At 41.7% G+C, this 19,889-nt stretch overlaps 1 protein-coding gene across 2 annotated transcripts in view; it reads right to left on the bottom strand.

Moving 5' to 3' along the window:
* The window catches only part of SETD3 (SET domain containing 3, actin N3(tau)-histidine methyltransferase), a 91,943-nt gene that overhangs the window by 66,263 nt on the left and 5,791 nt on the right, over positions 1-19,889 (bottom strand). Inside the window, exon 2 of one of the 2 annotated variants that reach the window (XM_059723211.1) lies at positions 5,802-5,882. The exons of the other annotated variant lie outside the window; for it this stretch is intronic. The gene's annotated coding sequence lies outside the window, so the exon portion shown is untranslated. The remainder of the gene's footprint in view (positions 1-5,801; positions 5,883-19,889) is intronic. 2 annotated transcript variants of the gene reach the window in all.

A 19,889-nucleotide genomic window follows, 5' to 3' on the forward strand; every position in this document is an offset into this window, starting at 1 on the left:
TGCACGCAGGTACGCTCAACCCTCCCAGACTGAGATAGACTGTCAGAGGCTCCACGATCAACAAGTCAATTATGATCAACTGGTTAGTGATTACTGATTTAGAGACTGTAAACCTAAACTCCCCTGCTCAATAGCTACTGATGCACTTTTCCTCCAAAAGTTTGTCCCATCTCTTTTTGAATCTGGTTAAACTGACAGCTTCCACAACACCTTGTGGCAATGAGTTCTGCTTTAATTACACACTATATGAAAAAAGAACTTTCTTCTGTTAGTTTTAAACTTACTACCTACTAATTTAATTTTATGACCTCTAAGTCTTATATTGAGACAGTAAATAATAAATTCCTATTTACTTTCTCTTCCTCATTTAGTATTTTGTAAGCCCTTTATATATCCCTCCCCAAGTGCCACTTCTAAACTGAATAGGCCTAGCCTCTTTAATCTTTCCTCATATGGAAGCCCCTCCATACCACTAACCATTCTTGTTGCCCTTTTCTGCGCCTTGTCTAGTTCTTCTATATCCTTTTTGAGATGTGGAGACCAGAACTGGCCACAATATTAGATGTGTGGATACATTGTAGATTTATAAAGAGGCATAACGATACTTTCAATTTTGTTTATAATTCCCTTCCTAATAATCTCTAACATTTTATTTGCCTCTTCAACAGCTGCTAAAAACTGAGCTGATGTTTTTAGCAAACTGTCTATAATAATTCCCATATCTGTTTCTTAGAATCCATCATAGTGTAGGTACAGCCTGGGTTATTTTTGCCCAGGTGCATCACTTTACACTTACCTACATTAAATTCCATCTGCCATTTAGTTGCCCATTCACTCAACACTTCAAGATCCTTCTGTAATTCCTCTCAGTCCACGGTGGCCTAATTTACCACTTTAAATCATTTTGTGACTTCTGAAAATCTGGCCACCTCACTACTCACCCTGCTTTTCCAGGTCATTTATGAACATGTTAAAACAGCACTGGTGCCAACACAGATCCCTGGGAAAAGCTGCTGTTTACTTCTTTCCATCGTGAAAACTTTATATTCACTCCATTTTCTATCCTTAAAACAATTTCTAATCCACAAATGGATCTTTCTTGTAATCCCATGACTACCTTCCTTCATTAAGAGCCTCTGATAGGAGACCTTGTCAAAGGCTTTTATTCAGATATACTATTTCAACTGGATCACTTCAATCCACCTGCTTATTCACATCCTCAAAGAACTCTGTGCTTCACCAATTTACAAATTTCACACTGACAAAGCTATGCTGATTTCTCACCAGCAAGTCACATTCATCCATAAACAGAACAATTTTTTTTTTTTAAATGGTTTCTACCAGTTTTCCAGGAGTAGACATTAGATTCACTGGCTTGTAGTTCCCTGGGTCCCCTCTAGATCCCTTTTTAAATATTCACACTGAAAACCCTGTGGTCCTCTGGTACCAAGGCTGTTTTTAGTGATAGGTTGCATACTATAGTTAAGAGTTCAGCAATTTCCAATCTGAGCTACTTCAGGATCCTAGGATGAATGCCATCAGATCCTAGTGAATTGCTACCGTTTAGTTTATCAATTTCCTCTGCAGAGTCATCTACTGAAACCTCAATTTGGTCAGTTCTACAGACTTGTCCCTACTGAGGAGTGGATCAAGTAAAGGAATGTCCCCTAACATCTTCCACAATGAAGACTAAATGCATTTATTCATCTGTTTCCCAGCAATGGCCCTTCAGCATTCCTTTTAGACCTTGATCCTCAAAGGCACAAATGACTCCCTGGCAGGCCTTCAGCTTCTAACATACTTAAAGAAATGTTTATTGTTACTTCTTTATGTCTCTAGCAAGTTTCTCCTCAAATTCTCTCTCAACTTGTCTTATTACAGCTTTACATTTGATTTGCCACAGTTTGCCCTCTCTTATTTTCCTTATTAGGATTTGACTTCCACCTTGTGAAAGAAGCCTTTTTTCTACTTAGTGCCTCAAACTCTGCCACTGAACCACTGGCTTTCTTTTGGTCCACTTTTTATATTTTTTTGATTTGCAAATGCAACCTTCACTATGGTGTTTTAAGGAGTTCCCACACTGCTCGCAAGTGTTCACCTCCTTATGGGCCCCTTTTGCCTAACTTCTAACTAGCTTCCTCATTTTGTTATGATCTCCCTTTTAAAGTTAAAAGTTACTGTGGTAGATTTTCTTATCTCCCCTTCTACATGGATATCAAACCCAACTGCAGTGGTCACCATTGTAGAGCGGCTCAGCAACACTTACCCACTGCACCAAATCCTGTGCACTACTATGACTACTTAGAACATATTCTTATGATCTTTAGCTAGATATACATAGAAAAAGTGATGGCAACACAGTACGTTTATAGTTTTACAGCCCACTGTGAACAGGCAGAAGACAGACTGACATAATATTCAAATATTGCTATAATTCTCAATATAGGACTTTAAAGTATCAGGTCATCTTTCAATCTAAAACAGCATCTCCCAAGAACTACTGAAATATTCTGCAGAAAGGACAGACTGACACCAGAGATGAATAAGCTTGGTAATATGCAGCCCAGCTACATTTCCAAATATAGCCTATCAGATATGCTGGGGGGGGGGGGAGGAAGCATCCAAAACAGTAGATATGATAGGTTTAAAAGATCTTCCCTTCCTTTAATACTGCTGGCAAAGAGATGTGTTGTTTTGTCAGACTTTGAACTTTGATTCTGGTAACACACAAAAAGCATTCCCTTAATGAACTGTAAAAAGCTCTCTTCCACTTAATAGTTTTAAAAAGTGAACAAAAGATTTCTACAAAAAATTTCACCCCAAAAGCACTTAGTTTGGTAATTTCCTGTTAAAACAGCATTAGACCTATGAGTTGTTTAAATATTCTATGTGGTTTTATAGATTTTTTTGTCTGTCACAACATTACAGTTCTATACAAGTATATTAAGTCAAAGTTCATTACAGTATTTCTAGAGCAAAACTGTAATTAAGCATGAAAGAAAAAAGTTAAACATAAGACACTATTATCAGATAATGCCCTGTAGTTTACCAATAAATACATAAAAAAGAAAGCAATGCAAGTATTAAGAGAAACAGCCTACACTTGCAACCCCTGCCATTAAAGAGATTTATTCAATAACTAAAGCTAAACAATTCCACAGCAAAGGAGCTCTTTTTAGTATGTGCTGGCATTCATTTTAAATAAGTAAGTAAATAAAGCCATCAAGACTTAAGGTGTGGACACAGATTACATTTCTAGCAGGAGAAATGCTGCTCCCCTGTTAGAAACTGCAAGCATACAGGCACCAGGAGTATGCATGGTTTCTCATAGCAGAAACCTGGTGGATACACAAGATAAGTCTTCCACTTTTGATGAGGAAGATCTCACTTGCACAAGAGGTTCTAACACTAGAATGAATGCCTGTAGTCATGAGGAAATTGCATGGCAGGGAAACATTCTCTGTGCCTTCCCCTTATAGAGGTGGGGATCCACATCTGGGCAAAGCGCAGGGAGCAGCTGTTGCTCAACTCCTTCTGATTCTTGGTCTGGAGAAGGTGCAGGGAGTATTTCCCCACTGCTGGATTTCTTGCAAGAGTACAGGTGTTTGTTCTGGCAAGGGAAACTCTTGCCGAGGCAAGATCTACCTCATCAAAAGTGGAAAATTTTTTGGAAAGAGCAAGGAACTTTTCTCAGTTGCTCAACTCCTCCTGATCATGGGAGAAGTTAAGATGCCGCTGCCCCGCTACACCTTCCCTAGAGCAGGGCCTGGGAGGCATTTCCCCTAAAAGAGAAGCCCCACCCTCGTTTGCCTGCAGGAAATGGGGTGGTTACAGGCTAGAATGTTTGTATGCTCCCCCACTCTTGGATTTCTAGAGCTGCAAATTTCCCAGGCATCCAAGGATAGGCAATTTAGCTCATTACCTTCTAAATACCCTCCTTCCGCCCAGAAAGTAATGGAACACATTATCTGCTGTCATTACATTGCTCAGTTTGCTTATATGTTACACCTCTCACCCCATCTCTTCCATCAGACTAAGTTCTTTGGGCCAGATCCCCATCTACATCTGCTGTAGAGTGTCTGTACAGAGAGCACAATGGAGCCCAGCTCCATTCTTGACTGACCCTTATCCACTACCATAACATTTATAAGCATGCCTGCAAAAATACCAGGATTGACAAAAAGGTGCATGTTCCATGAATAGATCACCCTTATTGATTCATTCACTAACTTGTACGTGCTGTATAATGTGCTGGTTGTTCACAATATAGCCTATATTGCTTCTTGTTTCGGGCACTTCCCCTCCCATATCTTTGCTATTCCAGCGTCAGGAAAGGTTACTTCTGTTCTCCGTTGGTGCTCCAGTTCCCTCATTTCCCCTGTGGCTGCTAATCTGCGCCAACTGGAGAGGTGAGCTCAAAAGGCTGCACCCACTGATTGTTCTTTTGCAAGCTGGCCCCCATCTTCTTCCATAGCCTTGGTCACACTGAAGGAAGAGTCTGGTCAAAGCCTCATTTCCTTTGACTCTTTCCTTCCTTTTCTCCTCCTTTTCCCAGACAGCTAAACAGCTCTCCCCTGAATAGGATCCCCCACCCCCCCAAAAAACAACAAAAAAATCAATGTAAACAGTTACCACCCAGATCCACATTCTCCCTTATCTACTTATTTCTTTAGAGAAGCCAAAACATGGAAAAGGGAATTGGTGCCTAACCCTATTAACTCCTTGAAGGCCATGTCCAGACAAACGCAGCTGTTCGTTTCCCTGGGAATGAGCAACAGCAGCACACCTTACGCTGCCACCATCTGTCCCTGAGGAATACCCATGCCATGCATGCTCTGGCGCGTGCTTTGACATGTAGCAGGTTACCCCAGTGGGGTAGAGGGTCTGAGGCTAGCAACCTAGTTGGCCCCAGCAGCCTTACCTGGGATCCTGGGGGTATCCTGAGGCTATAGCCATGGCACTCCTGCAATTGGTTCTGGCCGGCCAGACTCCTGTGTTGGGCAACACACACTGCTGCCACATGCCACTTTTTTTTGGCATGGATTTTTCTGACCCCAGGATCTCCCAGGGTCAAACTCCACCCCCCTCCTCCCCTGTTGCAAGATAGCAGCAGAGGGAACACCTACATGTACTATACAGCCATGCTCATCTGGACACAGCCAAAATGGACAGCTACATTCACCTTTATGTATTCAAGTTTGATCTTTTTCACCTGTGTCTGTTCCCTGAAGGTGTACCTAAGGAACTTATTTGTTCAGATGACTTCTGAAAATGCCATTAAAAACTATTTCAAAAAGTGTCACAGCCAGGTAGAGGGCAACTTTTATTTCCCTAAGGCTTAAAAATGCAGAGCAGCTCTGTACTTCCAAGAAACACATTCTGTTCTTCCTCAGAACTTATTTCCAATACAAAAAGTATTTTTTTAAATATAGTTTTAAAAACTGGGATAGTTCAGTTAACTACCATAGTTTTTCACATACCACATGCCCCAAATAAAACACATTTTGTTTTCAGAAAGCAGAATGTAGAAAATAAGATTTTTCCACGGTAGGTAACAGAGAAATGACAAAGGAATTCCTCCTGAAACAGAGTGTTTTCCAGGAAGTGCAGCATCCCAGAAGGCAGCAGGAACATTGTGGTGCAGCAGGACATCAACAAGGCTAGGCTCCAGAGCCTTGCAAGGGCAGCAGCAAGATTATTATTTATTTACTGAAAATAGTTCTTTATGTAAATTCATGTAAATAAAACTTGCTTCCAAACTACAAGCCTCATCAAGATACTGCATGCAGCAGCTCACTCACCCTCAGCCAACTCAGTGGCTCTTCAGGCAAAAGGTACTGCCTCACCAGTGTGTCCGAGAGGGTTAACAATGAACTCTGCCCCTGTGGAAGGGGAAACAATAGCTATTTTAGCACGCTGTCTGCTTGCTTTTTTTCTATTCCTGCTTCCATTCCAGGAAAGGTAAAAACAAAACCTTCCTCACTTAAGACCTGCATCCCAATTCTGGAAAGCTGATGCGCAACACAAGTGTGCGCAACACCAGGGAGTAGAGGTACATGACATATGCAAATAAATGCTGTAAATTCAAAGTTTCAAGAACAATGAAGCAACAGAATAAGTCGCTGTGGATGTAAACATATATGTTGCAAAGGAGAAATATATTTCTAAAAAAGTCTTCAGAAGAAATTCAGTTACATATAAATTACTAAGGTAATGACAATTCCAGTATCTTTTTACAATGCAACACACCATTCTCACCAAATTCAACCATAAAGTTAGTTATCCAAACAAATAGTTAAATTCTGAAAGAGTTACAATCTAACTCTAGTCTACCAACTATGTTAAGGGAAAAAAGATTGTAAGAACATTTTCACTGTAACATACACTCCTAAAAATGATCAGATAGAAGGACTGGAAGGGTAAGATCATCAACTCTGGTCCCCTGCCATGGGCAGGAGGTAATTCGGCTAAAATGAGCTCAACAAGGTGCTTGTCCAGCCTCCCCTTGAACACCAACAGGAATGGCGATTGCACCACCTCTGCTGGAAGTGTGTTCCAGATTCTAGTTACTCGTATGGAAAAAGGTTTTCCTTATGTCTAGCCAAAACTTTTCTTTGACTAGCTTGTGTCCATTGGTTCTCGCCCTCCCTCCCAGGGGGTGCTTTTCTGAAAACATCTATTAGATACTAACAAAAATTCTGAGTATACCATATGAACAATGTTTACATGTAAAGTATAATTAAAAATGCTATGTATTAAAAGATCAGAGCATATAGCTCTGCATACACTGTACACCTTCCATCAACATGTTCCTTTGCTTTTTATTAAGCAAGTTTTGAGCTCCCTGGAGTTGAACTGAGGTGACACCACCCATTCATAGCCCCCAAACACTTTTCCTTTTATAATTTCCTAGTCCACACACACAACAGCTACTCCCCTAAACACTTTAAAACTTATGAGGTAAAAATGTGTTTCAAGTTCAAAATGCCACACACAGCTTTTATTTTATTTTTTTTTTAAATATTGTATCAGATTATCTAGATTGAAATATCCCACCGAGTCTGCATGCAATTTCTTATGCATTTTATGAAGATATTAGGACAATGCAGATCGTTTAGTATTCCAATTCTCACTCTACTGCAGTTGCCAGCCCACACACACAAATTCCTGTAAGAGGTAAATGCCCATGAAAAAAGTATTTTTGATGAGGGGGTAGGGGAAGTGTTCCCACACATGTGAATGTGCTCTGTTTGAAAGATTAAGTGATAATCTTTACCTAAAAATAGGAAGACAAGTCTGTCATAAACCTTTATAATTGTAGGGCCCAAAACTCACTTCATAAGATCCAAAAGATATGGAAAACAAGACAAATACTAAGATTAAATTAAGTGTAATTTGATATCTCCATACTAAAAAGTAAAAGCAAGTACTTGAGTTTTCCCTTCACTTTCACTAGTTGACCTTAGATCCAAAGGAAAATGGCTAATATTAATATGCTTGATAATGTGTATAGTGCTAATTCACGTAGACTTACATGGCATGCACTTTTCTAACTGACCAGCACCACTAACTCTTAAAGGGTAGCATGGCCCTAGTGTGGATATCAATTTTCTTCCAACTATGTATCTGTAAAAGGAATAAGCTGTTAATAATGAGCGTTAGTAGAAAAGCTATGCCCACAGATGTGTGCGCTTCTAAAACAGTAGTTTATAGCCCATTTTACCATAAGGATTTAAGCAGACTATACAGTATATGCATTTATTCAATGGAAAGAATCTGCATGGTGCACATCAGGTCGCTACTTAAGATGCATCACAGCTGCAAATTACTATATAGTGGATGTGATGTTTACCATTCACAGCCTATGCATTTGCTGCATTTTTTTTTTTTTTAAAGTCATCAACAAAAGTGCAACAAGAATGAAACCATTAAGTAATATTTTTGTTTGGGTAATTGAGTCAAAAAACTTCAAAGCAGACATAGCATCTGGTTTTCAATGAGGTCCTCCTTGTACCAAACTTACAGCTGGGCTGCAGACTGAGACACAAGACAGTCACATGATCTCCTTGTGCTTCAATCAACCCAGCTGTAAAATACATTAGGATTGTTTGTGGACATATTGCTTTTTTGTTTTGTACTGGAAGAAGGGGAAATATGATGACTGCAAATGTCTTTTTCCTGCAAACCAAAGAATACCAGCAACCCCTTCAACATAAATAAACACTAAAGGGATGAATGCATATCTTAGAGAAAGGGTCCAAAACTGCCTCTCTCATTCAATTTAAAACTCTCCCATACACTATGCTAAGACCTAACCTTCCAACAAGGAAAAAAAAAATCAAGAGCTATGTAAGTGGTCATGCAAAGCAAGAGCAAACAGTTCACTGTGCTATGTATCCATCTATGCTTCTCTTTAAACAAAAAACCCTATGTACCACGTGCTTCCAAAAGTTCATGTGCTAAAATTTAAACTATTGTAAAAAGGTAACAGTTTTGCCTCCACACATAAACCGAGTTATCTCATACTGATAACCTTAGAAACTGAAGTCTCTCTATAATATCCACAAAGCAAGTATGGCACACACACCAGACCTCCTTCTACACCAGTGATTCTCAACCATAGTGTCACAGCACCCTGCGATGCTCTGCGCTCCATTCAACAGTGCCACACAATGGTAGTACTGCTGGGTGTGCAAACATAATTCACAAGATAAACCCAGAAACTTCAAATAAGAATCCATAGTATTTAAAAATGTCTTCCCTGTTGTGGTTTTTCTGAGGTTTTGCAACAGAAAAATTGCTCTAACGTTTTTCTGTAGTCAAAAGGAGTGAAAAGTAGGAATTGGTATCTTACTTTTCAAGGGGTGCTTCAATTTGGATGAAGGGTGCTTTGAGTCCTAAAAGGTTGAGAACCACAGTCCTACACTGACAAATTTAGGTCCTATACCAGCATTAGCTGCGTGTCAGCAAACACCAGTACATTTTTTAACCATGGTCACCCATATCTGTCAGAATACAGTTACATAATAAGAGTAGTATCCATGCTACTTTCTCATTACTGACAAGGATAGGGCTCCAAGAATTAAAAGCTCTAAGGTTTATCATAGTAAGACAATCTTCGTTACACTGCCATGGAGTAAACATCTTTTGGAATAGAAACTGAACTAGAGCTCCTGTTTGTTCCCATAAAGGCTCTTCCACACCGTTTCCAAACAAAGCAACAATTCAGGCCCACTGTGGTAGTGTTGTATGAGATGTACATCAGTCTACTAGAAACTGGATCTAGATGCACATTCTTGTTTCACACAAGCTGTCCGTTATATCAGGTCTGTTCAACCTGAGAGTGGCTGGAGGCCAAATGCCTTCCCTCATCCCCTACTTCGGGCCACATGCAATACAGGCTCTCTCCCCACTGGCTGCATGGTGTCCCCCCCCACACCCCCAGATCACCAGCCTAGGTCCCCCAATTCTCTGGACCATGGGGCAAAGCAGAAAAAGCTGGAGGATGGAGCAGGAGCCCAGAGACGGGCAGCAGGGAGGAGGCATGCATGTAGGGAGTGGTACCTGAACCAGGAGCCACAGTTAAGCCTCCCAGGGACCTTGTATGGTCTGCAGGCTATAAGTTGCACAGCCCTGCATTAGATGTTAACATTTTGTCACTACTAACCTAGAGGCATAAATACCTTTTATCCATTAAGAATCTCCTGAGCCATCATGTCCCCTTTATACTAATTTTTAAAGAGTGTCCCAAAATAAAATGACATATTTCAGTATTGTGTGTGAGTGGCATAAAGAACACAAGAAAAAGGGCACTATGCTATGTTTCACTACCTTTTCCTCTGTTTTATAGGCCCTGAATTACATTTCCTCTGTATCTTGTTGGGCCTTGCTTCACACAATATCAACAATTACAGAATGGTGGAGACTGGGCATGACTAAGAGCAAGTTCTCTCCCTAACATGACAGAGATTTTTTAAAGTTCTCTTTTGAATTGTGTTATGTTCAACAGAGTATAAATAATACAAAACTGAGCAATAACACGTACCCCCAATTAACTGGGATGTCTTCAAGGAACAGATTTAAGGCTAAAGATGCTTAACACTGAAGACTACTGTTTAATTAGGACAATAATTCCTCCTAAGTGGGATGCCCTCAAGCAACTTAATGGCAATTGAGTCCATGTATGTGTCCATGCACTGAGACACTTGTGTTGGTTCTGCTTAGTTTCATCTTCACACCTTCTAATCCATCCATTTTTGCAATGCATTAGCTTTTGCAAACTGAATATCCTATTTTTAAAGTGATTTGAATTCATTTGGGGATGAGGTAGTACAGAAATAGGTTCCCATGGCTGCAGCCATGCTTCAGAGTGCTGGAAAACCTCCAATATATGTCCCACACTGCACTGCTTCATACTGGGAATAACCCGTCTGTTCACCTAAGTACCTTCTCTTGCTTTCGGGTCATGTTAACCAGGTATATCACCTCCCTTTTTAAATGCAGATTCACAGCCAGGAGTACAACATTTGTGATGACATAGCCCGAGACTCATACCTTCTTGAACAAAATAGTCTTGCCTCATGTACTGACAGAGCTGGGCAAAGGTCAAGGATATCCTTGTGATCTTGCTGGAGAAGAAAATCCAGTCTTGCCTTAACAGCAGCCACTGTAATATGATAGTATATAAGCACAGAGTAAAGGAAGCAATGTAAAAGAGTCACTGGGGACATTTCTCAAAAGTTTCATAAAAAAAAGGTGCTCTAAGAGAATTATCAAAAACCAAGGACAGAAAACATCTAGCCATGCTGTATCCATCCTTACTTTGAGAAGCAGGATTGAATTAGTCCTGGGGAGAACACTACTAAAGAAACTCAGGTCCTCAAGCAAAACCAGGACTCTGTTGAGATTTCCCTTGAGAGCCAGGATCCCTTCTCCACACAAGAGCCTGAGGACAATGGATAGCTACCAAAACCCAAATGGACATCCAGAACGGTAATGCATAATAATCCTGGCACAAATGCACACTATGCTAAATAAAAACCATATACGTGATTTTAACAAGCCTCTGCTTGGATGTCTGACAGATGTTGCTGGGCGCTTTTCCAAGTATGTGCAGTTTTTATGCCCCTTTCTCCTCCTGGACACCTCTATTTATTTCAGCTCTGCAACAATTACCATATTATTTCAATTCAAATTCAAACTTATATCTTCAGCTTCATTTTGACAAAAATGAGATTTTCCCCTGCATTTAAATCGATAACTACAAATAAAGTTATCCCCCTTACTAAATTTCACAGGAGAAGCAAGTAAGGAGAGGACCCAAACTGGAACTTCCAGAACTTGGGGAGAGGACCCAAAGGTTTAAAAATGCACAAAACACACTGAAATAAAAGCTGCATTTAACAAACTTCTGATCTGGTATTTTATTGCATGCATAAAGAAGCCACAAGTACATAAGTCAAAACATGTTGGAGACCCAACTACAGGTCAGCCAAACACAAGTTGAGTGCAATTGTTATGGTTTTCTTGGAGGGGGAAAGAGAGAGACTGAAAAAAAATCAGAACACCACAGTATTTTCTCTAACATTTTAATATCCTACAGCTGCTGTACTGTACCAGCACCTAATCCACCCCTCCACCTAGCCTCCTTCCCTTTCCAGCACCCTCTCAGTTGATCACTGCAGCCCTTCCTCCCCCCCCCCCCCCCCCCGCTCCCCATTCAAGCTTGTTGCACTACAATGGCTTTAAATTGGAAACATTTTAATGCAGGTATATTTATTGAAATAAGGCAATATAAAAAAGTTCTTTGCTTCAGTTTGAGCAATGACTTGAGTTTTCAGGTATTCATGAGATAAAATTTCCCAAGACATCAAAACAAAAATTATAAAGCACTCTTAGCTGTAAACAAGCTCTTAACAACTGTAGTCCTTCAGGTCATAACAGTTACTGCAGAACTCTATTTTGCATTGCACTTTTCTATATCTGCAGGCATTATAAAACCAACATTAAAGCAAAGTAGCTCTGAATTCTGACAAACACTGTAAAGCAGGGGGGTCAAAGTCATCAGGCCTTGCAGGCGAGATGAGTGGTGTGGGGCCAATCTGCAGGTTTCATGAGTGGCACAGAGTCAGTCTGGTACACACACTGCATGCAGTACACCTAGAACTGGCCTCTAGATATCACAATGTACGCGTCCAGTCTAAGAGTAGTTACTCCCTGCTGCTGGGGCTCTGCAGGCCCTAGCTTTGACATCCCCACTGTAAAGCAAAGCAGCTTTCACAGGACTTCCTGTGTATTTAATGCCCTTCCAGTCCTGTAACACTACTGGAAGTTCCAGTTTGGGGATCACCACCATGGTATATCCTGCTAGGCTGCTGCTCACTTCCTTTCTGAACAGGCCCCTTTTCTGCATCTTCAAGACGGGATCTTCCTCCAACATGAAAGATGGTTGCAGAGGTATGCTTCAATCATATAAGCATAGGCAGATCTAGGATTTTGAAACGGGAGGTGCAGATAGTGCACCACAACATAACATGACACATTTTTCTCTAGTTAAAAAAAACCAAACAAGCTAGGAAACTTCATTAACAAGCTACGGGGCAAGAGCCATATTATTCAATTAAAGATTCAAGCAAAGAAAACAAACACATTTAGCGGAATGCATATTAATTCACTATCATATACTTATGTATATACACACATACACATACCAGGGGTGCACCAATAGAGATTTTTTGGGCCAATACTGATGGCGGATTTTTAAGGAGTCATATCAGTCGATACTAATCTGATTGCTGATATGCGGCCTGGCTGCTTCCGGCTGGTAAGTCCATTGTGGGGGAGGGGAGAGGGAAGGGGCATTGGGGGGGGAGGGGCAGATAGAGGCCCCAGCGGTGAGGGATGGAGTGGCGCTGGGGCAGGAGCAGGCATGCACAGCCAGGGCGTGGTGTGGAACAGAACGCAGCTTGGCCTAGCCTCCACACCGGGAAGAGCCCAGCCTTAGAGCACCAAGGAGAAATACCCCTTTCTCCTTATGATACAAGGCTGCAGCCTGCAGCCCCAGCCCGCCCTGCCCCATGCACAGATCCAGGGGCACATGCCTTCCATACCTCTCCCAGGGGTGCACGAAGCAGTGAGAGCCACCCCTCTGTGCTCCCTAGACGAGACGCTTGTGGCTCTGTCCCACGTGTTGCTCCGGCAGCACCTGCCCCAACCCTAGTCCCACTCCCTCCCACACTGCAGGGGCCTCGATCTAACCCCGCCCCCCCACGCCCCTTCCCCCACAACAGACTTACCAACCACATGCTGCTGGGCTGTGCTCCTAGCCACCTGTGCACTGTGCTGCAGATGCACACACACACGGGGCATTTATTGGTGACATTATCAGCCAGGTGAGCCAAAAAAAGCTGATTGCTGATACTGTCAATTTTCCTTATATTAGTGCCGATCCAATATGGGACTGATGCATCAGTGCACTTCTAACACACACATACAAAACAACAGGTGCTGTTTTATTAGTCCTAGTCTCCAAACTTTGCTATCACCTACCAAACCCTTCATCATGGGCTCATACACACACCCGAATCTAACACTGCTATCCACTTACCTCCCCAGCTAGCCCCCATGCCAGCAGACTAGGACTGGAACAAGGTTCATTTCCAAAGATGAAAATTCCAAAATTGGAGGGAAATGCAGTATTTTACTGTTACCACAAAGTGGACTTAGTATAACTATTTTTTCCCAGTTTCTCACCCTCCCTGCTCCTGGACTTCAAACCCTGCAGACTCCAAAGACAAAAATATCATCAACTGCAATAACCCGAGTCAAGAAATTAAGACCAAATGAGCAGTATCTGGGGAGCTCTTGTCAGTACACCAGGAAAAAAACAAAAACAAAACTACATGACAGACCAGTGCAGAAAAATTCTCTTATTCTCTTTGCAGAGACGGGGCCAGAGAAACAAAATGCACTGTTAAGATAGTTGTCTAAGTCCACAGCAGGGGGTCAAACTCAATGATCTACTGAGATACCTTCCGACCCATAAAATCTAAAAAGAAAAGAAATCTATGAAGTCTGACAGACAGATATATGCAGAAACAGATGTCCTGCTGAAGAAGTTAGTGCCATGGTTCGACTCAGTCACATCCTACCAGTGAAGAAAAGTGTGTAATGGAAATGGCAGCACACCTCCTAAAGTTTAGGTCACAGGCACTGTTTCCTACTCCATGCCCAGTGACAATGGGGTTTGTTACAGTAGGTAAAGCTTGCAGTTTTATTCAGGACATTTGTTTTATTTAAACTATTAGATATTCAATAAAGGTTATTTTGGACGACCAATTCCTAAAGTTATACATCCGATACACATAATGAAACATCCTTTTCAATAATAACTACAGGCCATTGAAAGGCAAAATAAACTTAAATTTTACTAAATCCATATACACAAAGTACAAAACCCTGCCAGCCTCCATAACAATATTATGTTTCCACATTTCATCTCTTAGCTACAAAGTAAGTTCACCCTGTGTGCCTGACAACTTGCTGCAGATTTTAGAGCAAGCCTCTGACTGCCCGTAATTCTAAAAAATCTTGACACCTTTACTTCTGACAGCTTGGCAGAGCTGTCTCCCTTGCTCTGACAGATGTTGTGCAGCTGTCACACCAAGCAGACATTGCTCAGAAAACTCCAGCCTGGTCATGAGACACCACCATTCCCCTTTTAGCCTTCCAGATACACACTCCACTGTTATAATGCAGCAGCTACTAAGAGTAGAGTTGAACAGCTCCTTTCGCACATTCAAGTGTCCACTTAAAAGTGTCACAAACAAGAGAAGCAGGTGGTAAACCAGGTCTGCCAGAGTGCCCATGAGATTCACATAACTATTAGATGGTAATGCCCTAGGAGCAAAAGTTCAATTTTTCATTAAGAAAAACTGATGCACTAAATAAAACAAAAACAAAAAACAGAACAAAACCCCCCCTCCTAGTCGTCCTGGTCTCAAAAGCTGCTTCCACAATGGCCACATTAAGGCCCGATTGTTCTCAATATTAGAGCACCAAGGAGAAACACCCGTTTCTGCTTGTGATCCAAAGCCTAGATGGGGACAAAAGGGGCACATCCACACATGCAAGCACATGCGCTTGCAGCAGCTCAAACAGAAGCGGTGAAAGTTGAGCTGGGGCTTTTTGCCTCAGCGCACATGCTTGGACATGCACTTTGTTGTGGAGCAAATTGTGCCACTTCGGGCAAAATAACCCTGCCTGGCTACTCCCAGATCTGCAGGGAGGGGGAGCTAGAGTCCCCCAGGCAGCACAGGACAGGAGGGCCCAGGCTGGGACCATCGCTCTGCCCCGCACTGTGTGGGCAGGGCCCCAGTAAGCCACACAGCAGCCAGACTGCTTGTAAGTGCCGGGATTTTTGGGGAGTTTTTTTTAAACTATTGCAGGGGCAGGGAAGTGATCAGGGGAGGGGGAGGCTGGTGGGGGGAGGGGCCAGGCAGGGAAGGGTTTGCAGGGGCTGGGAGGCTGGCAGGGAGCTAGCAGGGGGAGGGGCCATACAGGGAAGTGAGCAGGAGCTCAGGGAGTGGGTGGGGCCGCCCCCCCCCAACCCTTTACTTACAGGCACTGGAACCCTGGTGCTGCAGCACACTGTCTGCCAGGCCACGTGTTTTAGCACCAGGTCGAGGGGCAGCCACAGAGATGCTCTGGCAGCCAGAGCATCTCCATGGAAGACCCAGCCTCTGGTTGCCTCAGGGCATGGTCTGGGACCATGCCCTGCCCCACTTTTTTAACTGGATATCCAGGGGTCAAATTTTCTCCCTGCACTGCAAGTTTGGAGAGGGGCAGTCATTGCTGCATGGGGAACATTTTTTCATTCCTGCATGTGCCTCCTGCCCCTCCTCAAAGAGGTTTAAGACACGCATGTGCCTCTTGCCCCACTCATCTGGATGCACCCAAGGTGAGTTACATCAGTAGTCCAATACCATTCAAGAGCCCCCACCATGTATAACAAACAATATCCTCTCATGCACTGCCAGGCTTTATAACCAACCTTTACAGCAGCACATACCTCTGTGCCTACCAATTACTACTGAGCACAGAGATGAGCTTCCAGATGGTAGTGGATGATTCTCAACACTGAAGGAAGCTCTTACAGTGGCATGTCACTACCCCAGTTCCAGAGGTCTCCAGCAAAAGTACTTTTTGCTGTCCTGAAATTCAGCCACTACAATTGGTCATTATAGCAGCATCCTTTCCCCAGTTTTCCTGAGACCAGAAATGACACTGCTCTGAGAACAGCTGCTGTAGGAAAAGTTCATTCACAATTAGCCACTTTACTTTATCCTCCTACTCTACCAAGACATAATCAGCAGCTCATTTCCAAAGCCACCTATTTGTGTGATTTCAAATATTCATACAAAAACCTCTAAATAGGACCAATTCTTAGGACTGCAAGATACAGCTGGGTTCCCTTTATGATGGTTATGAAGGCACTGCATTCCCTTTATGATTGTTAAAAATGGTGCTAGCTGATCAAAGTACAGAAGAAACAGAGGATAATGGAAATTCGCTTAGTTTGAACCAAAAAGCCAGAATTCTAGTGGCTTTTACTGGCATCTCAAAATGCACAACAAGAACCCTCCCAATATGTATGAAATCTAGTAGCAAGACAAAGCACCATGGAATTTAAAATCTTGGGCACGTATTTTGGAATTCGTGCCATGTGTATACATAGATTTGGAGGGAAGTAGGTTAACTGCCCACCACATGGATGCAATTGTTTCAGAATAGTTCTTCTTCAACACATTTCATGCAAGGGTCATGGCCACCACTCAACACAGGAAAATTTTAGATCTATGATCACTGTTAAAGGGGTACAGCACTTTACTATGGAAGTGCACAAGTATCTACTTTCACTTCCTTCTGCTGAAAGTCAACATGAAACTACTGTCATGAGTTGCTCTCACCAGTATAGTTGGTGTTCAAACTCATGTACGAGGTATTGAAGAGGCAGAGTAACACACTATCTTTGAGTAGGCTTAGTTTCAAAACAAGATATAGCTATTTTCAAAGCTTAGTTTAAATCAAGGAAAACAGAACTAAACTTTCATATAAAGTTTTGCATTGTCTGCCTATCTAGGTTATGAAAAAAATCCTATCTATGCCATATTAGCATCTGGGTAATCATTTTTACTTGGTTATTAAGTATAAATAAAAATAACTGATATTTTGAATATTCCCAACAAAGAGAGCTATTTCTTTAACACTTAACCACTATTTCTTATGCTGCACAATATTATTCCATTTTAAAAACATGTGACATTGAGAGGATTAATAAAGGACCTTATAGAAATGGAGCATTTTTATCTATTCATTTTAAATGGCATTAGGTCATTTCTGAAGCAGAAACCTTTTTGGCTCTCTGAAGCCACAGACTTGTTGTCAGAGAAGGCAACAGAATTTATGAGCAGTAGCTAACTTAGTCGCTTTCAATCCACTCCTAGACCAACTCTGCACAAAATTATTCCCTTTCAATTCATCCAAGAATCAAGACACTGAAAACTAGAAAGTTAGAGAAATTATTCCAATATTTCTAACTCTGAAAAACAGGCAAGCCACCTCTTAATTTTATGATAGTCATCTGCTTAGCAGTCTCCCCTTTGGTCACCTACAGTTGAAATTCTTTTCGCAGGGACAAAGTAATTACTTAGCTCATCCAAAAATACCATCAAGTCAAATTTTAGGGGACAACTAGAGACTCCAATCAGTAGGGATGTACTTAAATCACACAGAGGTGAAGTAAAAATTGTGGGCTGCTCACAACACCCAGCACCAATTTTTGCAGCGAGACCCCTGGCCACCTCACCACTGAATGGCCAAGGGGCTCTGGCGGCCCTGCCCCTAGCCACTGAGAAGACTGCCCTTCATACAGTACCACCCCACACCGCCGACTAGCAGAGAGGGATAGGGCTGCACAAAAGGCAGCCCTCTCAGCCAATCAGCAGCAGAAGGAAGAGAGGGTGGCCACTAGTTTGGCTGCTCCCATTTGTGCTGACTGCTTCGACCCCACCAGTGGACTGCAAGGCCAGGCTGCAGCAGCCATTGGCTCCCACTGGGGAGCCAGCATTATATTTAATAAGTTGTTCTGGTGATTCTATGCAAAATTACAGGGAATGCCAGTTTTCACGGTGATAGAGAACTTAAATTACTAAATTACTCCAAAACCCAGGCCACATTAAATAATTTAACAGTGTCTTGTTCATAACTCTAATATAGACTATCAGATTTTGATTGAAAAGGATAAGTATACTAAATAAATATATTTTTTCTATTTTCAACTGAGTACATAAAATGTGAAGTCACTACCATTAAGAGACAACAGCTCTGATTTACTTGACTATTTCATCTGTATAGTGATATCTGCAGAATTAAAAAAGAAAACACTTTTTATAGGCTCTTATAAGTCTTGGATTTAGAGAACCTTTAAAAACAAAGGAAAAAAAAAGAAAACATAGTATTTCTACTAAGTTTTTACTAAAAGATAAAGGTCTATGTTAATAATGATGCATGTGGTTTATTTCTGCTGGAAAATAACAACTAGATCACAGTATATCATCTCTCAACATATGCCTCACTGCTAGAAAGAAAGACGCCACACTCGAACATAACTGAAAAAGCAAAATCTAAACTCTGTCTTCACCTCAGAACTTCCCTTGAAACAAACATGGACAGTTAATGTTTTATTTTGGTTCTTGATATAATATTCTTGTTCACGAATGGCATAATTTAGAAGTCTTCACTTATAAAGTAAGCATATTTTTAACCTTTTTTTAATTTAAAAATTTGCTCTTCTCTAGCCTCCAATTCTTTTAGGCAGAAGGCATGGCAGTGTGGCTCTTCACTAACTCATTCAGAGAGGCATGAAGCTTCCATAGGCCTTTGTCATCAGATGCTACGAATGGATGAGAGAAGGAGTACTAAACAGAACAAAAATAAGGTTACTTGAATACAAAGGAGAGAGCAGTGCTGACTGGGACAAAGATGAGTTGAAGAGATCAAAAGGGGATAAACCAGTGGTTTTCAGCCAAGCTATAGCTGTGCAATATCTGCACTATTAGGTAAACTTAGAGACTTCAGATAGGAATAGTGTCAAAAACATCCTGCTGCTGTAATCTTTCCAAGTTCACTGCAGCAGTAGAACCGCTCTATTACTTTTTCTAGGGCCAAGAGATGAATGAAAGCTAAGAGCGGGCATTTTCCAAGGGGCACCTTAAGTCTAAAGTAAGCTGAGAACCACTGGGATAAAAAAGCAGTTCAGCCACTAAGGGACACAAGGGTTATAAAAGCTGGTCCAGACAATGGGATAAGAATCCAAAGTCTCCGTTGATACCATACTTTACGCAATCAAGTTCATGGACAATTTCTTGATCTGCAGTTTCATGTTTAATTCAGTTGTTAACATTCTGTTGTTTAAAAACGGTTACTCCGAGGTCAGCGATGAAGTGTCAAGGGAAGTTAAAGTATACTAGTACAGGCTTTTGTATCATTCTAAAATAGGTGACAGATTGGTATCTATTCATTCTTCCACCTAGGAATTGCCCTCTTTATCCAGTTTAACCAGAGACCTACACTGATGATGGCAGGTGACAACATATCTGACACTAGCAGAAGAACAGGTAAAAAACCTGGATGTTATAATCTGTGTCATCTGATCCACTGATGATGTAGTCTGTGCTGATGACAGGGGACAGCTAATACCCCTGCTCTCTGCAAGTCCTTTTATAATAGGGATAGCCAACCTGCAGCATGGGTGCCATAAGTGGCATAGATTCATAGATATTAGGGTCGGAAGGGACCTCAATAGATCATCGAGTCCGACCCCCTGCATA

Source organism: Alligator mississippiensis, chromosome 2 (assembly GCF_030867095.1).
Source record: "Alligator mississippiensis isolate rAllMis1 chromosome 2, rAllMis1, whole genome shotgun sequence".
Classification (NCBI taxonomy): Eukaryota; Metazoa; Chordata; order Crocodylia; family Alligatoridae; genus Alligator; species Alligator mississippiensis.